We start from the raw sequence: 7,212 nt of genomic DNA, 5'->3' as shown, positions 1-7,212 counted from the left end.
AAACTCATTCCGAATAACATGGAACCGGAGAATTTTCGAATAACACTAGGTTACCTCAACGGGGATATGCACATCCCCAACAATAAGAATATCATATTTCTTTTTGACAGTAGGGAGAATAAATTCAAAACCTCCAAAAATAATTGATGGAATTTTTCCAATAGAATTAATACTGTGGACTTGAGGTTGTTTCCTTGGAAAGTGTACCATATGCTCATTACCATTAACATGAAAAGTGACATTGCCTTTGTTGCAATCAATAACAACCCCTGTAGTGTTCAAAAAGGGTCTTCCAAGAATAATAGACATACTATCGTCCTCGGGAATATCAAGAATAACAAAGTCCGTTAAAATAGTAACGTTTGCAACCACAATAGGCACATCCTCACAAATACTGACAGGTACAACAGTTGATTTATCAGCCATTTGCAAAGATATTTCAGTAGGTGTCAACTTATTCAAATCAAGTCTACGATATAAAGAGAGAGGCATAACACTAACACCGGTCCAAGATCACATAAAGCAGTTTTAACATATTTACTTTTAATGGAGCATGGTATAGTGGGTACTCCTGGATCTCCAAGTTTCTTTGGTATTCCACCTTTAAAAGTATAATTAGCAAGCATGGTGGAAATTTTAGCTCCTGGTATCTTTCTTTTATTAGTAACATTTTCTTTCATGTACTTAGCATAAGGATTCATTTTAAGCATATCAGTTAATCGCATACGCAAAAAGATAGGTCTAATCATTTCAGTAAAGCGCTCAAAATCCTCATCATCCTTTTTCTTGGATGGCTTAGGAGGAAAAGGCATGGGTTTCTGAACCCAAGGCTCTCTTTCCTTACTGTGTTTCCTAGCAACAAAGTCTCTCTTATCATAACGTTGATTCTTTGATTGTGGTTTATCAAGATCAATAGCAGGTTCAATTTCTATATCTTTATCATTGTTAGGTTGAGCATCAACATAAACATTATCATGAACATTATCACTAGTTTCAGGTTCATTACCAAATTGTGTTTCAGCATTAGAAATAGAAATATCATTTGGATTCTCGGGTTTTTCAGTAATAGGCTCACTAGAAGCATGCAAAGTCCTATCATTTTTCTTTTTCTTCCTTTTAGAAGGACTAGGTGCATCTATATTATTTCTCTGAGAATCTTGCTCAATTCTCTTAGGGTGGCCTTCAGATTACAAAGGTTCCTGAGTCATCTTACCAGTTCTAGTAGCCACTCTAACAGCATAGTCATTATTCTTATTATTCAATTTGTTGAGCAAATCATTTTGAGCTTTAAGTACTTGTTCTACTTGAGTGGTAACCATAGAAGCATGTTTCTAATAAGTTTAAGTTCACCTTTAACATTAGCCATATAATCACCCAAATGTTCAAGCATATCAGCACTGTGGTTTAATTCTCTACCAAAATAAGCATTGAAGTCTTCTTGCTTAACAATAAATTTATCAAACTCATCTAAGCATGGGCTAGCAAACTTAGTAAATGGGATTTCAGCTTTCTCATATCTATAGAGAGAATTTACCTTTACTACCTGTGTCGGGTCATCAGGACCATGTATTTCTTCAATAGGAGATGGATTAAAATTATATATTTCTTCAACAGGCGGTAAATTAAGACCATGTATTTCTTCAATAGGAGGTAAATTCTTAACATCTTCAGCTTTAATACCCTTTTCTTTCATGGATTTATTTGCCTCTTGCATATCTTCATGACTAAGAAATAGAACAACTCTCTTCTTCGGAGTTGGTTTAGGAATAGGCTCAGGAAGAGTCCAATTATTTTCATTAGTCAACATATTGTTTAATAGAATTTTAGCTTCATCCGGTGTTCTTTCCATGAAAACAGAACCAACACAACTATCTAGGTAATCTCTAGAAGCATCGGTTAGTCCATTATAAAAGATATCAAGTATTTCATTTTTCTTAAGAGGATGATCAGGCAAAGCATTAAGTAATTGGAGAAGCCTACGCCAAGCTTGTGGGAGACTCTCTTCTTCAATTTGCACAAAATTATATATATCCCTTAAGGCAGCTTGTTTCTTATGAGCAGGGAAATATTTAGGAGAGAAGTAATAAATCATATCCTCGGGACTACGCACACAACCAGGATCAAGAGAATTAAATCATATCTTAGCATCACCCTTTAATGAGAACGGGAATATTTTAAGGATATAAAAGTAACGAGTTCTCTCATCATTAGTGAACAGGGTAGCTATATCATTTAATTTAGTAAGATGTGCCACAACAGTTTCAGATTCATAGCCATAAAAAGGATCAGATTCAACCAAAGTAATTATATCAGGATCAATAGAGAATTCATAATCCTTATCAGTAACACAGATAGATGAAGTAGCAAAAGCAGGGTCAGGTTTCGTTCTAGCATTAAGGGATTGTTGCTTCCATTTAGCTAATAACCTCTTTAGATCATATCTATCATTGCAAGCAAGAATAGCTCTAGCAGATTCTTCATCCAGAACATAACCCTCAGGCACAACAGGTAATTCATATTTATTAGGGGGGAAGTCTTCATCATCACTTTCATCAATATTATCAGTTTCAATAATTTCTTTCTCTCTAACCCTAGCAAGTTGTTCATCAAGAAATTCACCAAGTGGCACAGTAGTATTAAGCATAGAAGTGGTTTCATCATAAGTATCATGCATAGCAGAAGTGGCATCATCAATAACATGCGACATATCAGAACGAATAGCAGAAGCAGGTTTAGGTGTCGCAAACTTACTCAAAACAGAAGATGAATCAAGTGCAGAGCTAGATGGCAGTTCCTTACCTCCCCTCATAGTTGAGGGATAAATCTTGGTTTTTGGATCTCTCAAGTTCTTCATAATGATAAGCAGATATAAATCCCAAGTGACTCAAAGAATAGAGCTATGCTCCCCGGCAACGGCGCCAGAAAATAGTCTTGATAACCCACAAGTATAGGGGATCGCAATATTTTTCGAGGGTAGAGTATTCAACCCAAATTTATTGATTCGACACAAGGGGAGCCAAAGAATATTCTCAAGTATTAAAAGCTGAGTTGTCAATTCAACCATACCTGGAAACTTAATATCTGCAACAAAGTATTTAGTAGCGAAGTAATATGATAGTAGTGGTAACGGGAAAGTAAATAAGCGAAGAACAATATATGGAAAGCTCGTAGCCAATGGATCGGTGATAGAGAATTATGCCGGATGCGGTTCATCATGTAACAGTCATAACCTAGGGTGACACAGAACTAGCTCCAATTCATCAATGTAATGTAGGCATGTATTCCGAATATAGTCATACATGCTTATGGAAAAGAACTTGCATGACATATTTTGTCCTACCCTCCCATGGCAGTGGGGTCCTAGCGGAAACTAAGGGATATTGAGGCCTCCTTTTAATAGAGTACCGGACCAAAGCATTAACACATAGTGAATACGTGAACTCCGCAAACTACGGTCATCACCGGGAGTGGTCCTGATTATTGTCACTTCGGGGTTTCCGGATCATAACACATAGTAGGTGACTATAGACTTGCAAGATAGGATCAAGAACTCACATATATTCATGAAAACATAATAGATTCAGATCTGAAATCATTGCACTCGGGCCCTAGTGACAGGCATTAAGCATAGCAAAGTCATAGCAACATCAATCTCAGAACATAGTGGATACTAGGGATCCAACCCTAACAAAACTAACTCGATTACATGATAAATCTCATCCAACCCATCACCGTCCAGCAAGCCTACGATGGAATTACGCACGCACGGCGGTGAGCATCATGAAATTGGTGATGGAGGATGGTTGATGATGATGATGGTGACGGATTCCCCTCTCCGGAGCCCCGAACGGACTCCAGACCAGCCCTCCCGAGAGGTTTTAGGGCTTGGCGGCGGCTCCGTATCATAAAACACGACGAATCCTTCTCTATTTTTTTCTCCCCAAAAGTGAATATATAGAGTTGGGGTTGAGGTCGGAGGAGCTCCAGGGGGCCCACGAGGTAGGGGGCGCGCCTAGGGGGGCAGGCGTGCCCCCAACCCTCGTGGCTAGGGTGTGGGCCCCCTGGTCTTGATCTTTTGCCAGTATTTTTTATTATTTCCAAAAAGACACTCCATCGAGTTTCAGGTCATTCCGAGAACTTTTGTTTCTGCACATAAATAACACCATGGCAATTCTGCTGAAAACAGCGTCAGTCCGGGTTAGTTCCATTCAAATCATGCAAGTTAGAGTCCAAAACAAGGGCAAAAGTGTTTGGAAAAGTAGATACGATGGAGACTTATCAAGGCAGAGCCATTCAGTAAGTGTGATGCGACCACAACGGTTCAATTCATCAAAAAGGTGATACTCCGGTTTGGTTTTCCACACAGCATTATCACTGATAATGGTACTAATCTGTCTAAGGGTGCTATGGAAGAATTTTGTCAACGTGAGAACATCCGGCTTGACGTGTCATCAGTGGCTCACCCCCAATCTAATGGTCAAGCAGAAAGGGCCAATCAAGAAATTTTGAGAGGTATCAAAGCCCGGCTTATGGTTCCTTTAAAGCGGACGCCGGGTTGTTGGGTGGAGGAGTTACCTTCTATGTTATGGAGTATAAACACCACACCAAATAGATCTATGGGTTACACACCTTTCTTCATGGTTTACGGAGCAGAGGTAGTTCTCCCTTGCGACATACATCATGACTCGCCCCGTGTGGCGGCTTATGTTGAAGCTGATAATAAGAAAGCACATCAGGACTCACTGGACCTGTTAGATGAGGAGCGTGATCTTGCGGCAGCACGTTCGGCGATTTACCAACAAGATCTGCGACGTTATCACAGCCGCCGGGTTAAAACCAGGACTTTTCAAGAAGGCGATCTGGTGCTCTGGCTCATCCAGGATCAGACTGATATGCACAAGTTATCCCCACCTTGGGAAGGGCCTTTTGTGGTCAGGATTTTTTTTCACAATGGATCATACTACCTTATCGATGTTTGAGAGCACAAAGACTCACGTAAATCGGAGGTGGAGAGCAAGCGGCCGTGGAATATAGCTCATCTTCGGCCTTACTATACTTAAGCCATAGGCTCTTTTTTATGTACATAATTATGACAATGTATATATTATGATCAATATAATAAACCGGAGCCTCAGCTAAAGCGGGGTCTATGTTGTCTTTACATCCAGTATGTTTACATAAGGGCTCCTGTTCATAAAAGCGGAGTTCTGCCGATCCGGCTTGTATAGCCACACATATGAAATCACTAGGGGGCTTGGTCGTATCTGAACCTGAGCTACACCTCTTGATCGGCTTAAAGCCAAAGGGAAATCACTAGGGGGCTTGGTTGTATTTACACCATAGCTACACCTCTTGATAGGCTTAAGGCCAAAAGGAAATTATGTGGGGCCAAAGAGAGTGTTGCACCAGCACAACTCAAACATAGGCACCCACCGAGCACAGCTCACATGTTGCTTAGGGGCTCTTTGCTTCTCAAAGAACAAAGAGTCTGCACCTTTGCAATAGGCTATCAAGCCAGGCTTGGAAGCCAGGTGTATTCACCTAAAACTCCGGGTTATCCTGCCTCTTTAAGTAAGCCACTCCATCCAGGTAAACCTGGTATGACCCGTCGAACATTTGACAAGTCAATCTCATAGAACCTGAACTTGTTAAAGTTAAAACGATGATTGGTTAAAGATTGAGGTCCATCTTAAAAGGCTTTGAAAAATGGTTTAACTCAGTGGTCTGGCAGCCCATGAAAAGCCTTGCATATTCTTCTTGTATTTTTTGCAAAGTTTTCTTCTCTTTTGATAATATTCATAAAGTATTTTCTGATAAACCGCGTTTATTACAACCCGGCGTGGCTTACAATGCTAAATTGTTTATACATGATCAGCTATAATCCGGCGTTCATTGCGCCGGTCTAGTTTTGACTACAAGTCACCAGTAGTATATGGATAAAACTGGTGTTTATCATAACCCGGTACGGTTTTCTCGTAAACTGGCAACCCTTAAAGGAGTCATCAATACTACAAATTGGTGTCATCACCCTTTTTCAAACAACCATGGGTCAAACAAACGAGGTAACATGTATTCTTTATTTTATATATCTGGTTGTTTTTAAAACAGCCTTGGCTCTACACCTAGGCCATATATTTGGGCATCATGACCCGTCCAGCGGTAAACCGCCAAGACCCTTTTTCAATCTCTTATATGCAGGAACAAGTTAACATACAGCCATTGTGGATTATGCATATAATAAAAATCCCAAAAGCATGGTGAGTTATCAGTATCTAGCAAAATAAGTATGCTCGATGGCATAACAGACAAAGTGTTTGAACTAGCCTATTACAAGGCATTTTTATGCCCACACAAGATGATTGTTTCAGCAAGAATGGTAGGCTGCAACGAATTAAACCGGCCTCTGGTTCAGGATTCATCACCATGACGACTTGAAGATTGCGGGTCATCTTGAGTCGGTGCATCCTCCTCCTCTCTACCCAGTGGATGGAAGTCAATCGTTGTCCAATCGATTCCAGTTAAAGGTTGGAAAATGACTTCTTCACTTATAAGGGGGGAAGGATCAATGTCAGGGGCATAAGTGTGCTTATGAATTGGCGGAACAAGATCCTCTACATCATGTATCAGTGCAGGATATCTTTTCTGATCAACATCATAAACCGGCTGATAATGAGATAGATCTGTTTCATCCGCCAATTTGCTTGCTATGGGTCGCATTTCCCTTGTCAGCCTTCAGAGATCATCATTGTTAAATTCTGTACCATCTTCCTTCACGCCGGGGTAGCCTTGGCCAATATCTGCCGGTTCAAGATCTGGAATCCATGCCTTGGCCCGGATTAGCGCAGTCTGTGTGCCTGACCTTGCAGCTGACTTTTTAAGTTCATCCAACCGGACAGGCAACATTGACAGCTTCTCGATGGTTTCTTTTATCAACGTTGGAGGAGGCCTGTTGTAAGCAGCAGTGCAGATAGCCTGTTGGGATCTGGAATATAGCTGCTCTATCAACGTATAGGCAGCCTTCAGCTTCATCCGCATATCGGAGCCCGGATGGGTAATGCGGGTCCCTGTGACATTGCAAGCATTAGTAAACTGGTAACTGATAAGGTAAAGGTGACTTGAAAAACATCAGATGAGGACGCTTACCAAATATAGCAGAAGTCATAGCGTTTATTTTCCGCTTTAAACCGGTGAGTTCCTCAACCACCGGTTTTA

The sequence above is a fragment of the Triticum urartu genome, chromosome 2, assembly GCF_003073215.2.
Source record: "Triticum urartu cultivar G1812 chromosome 2, Tu2.1, whole genome shotgun sequence".
Classification (NCBI taxonomy): Eukaryota; Viridiplantae; Streptophyta; class Magnoliopsida; order Poales; family Poaceae; genus Triticum; species Triticum urartu.
This window is presented reverse-complemented; position numbering follows the sequence as displayed.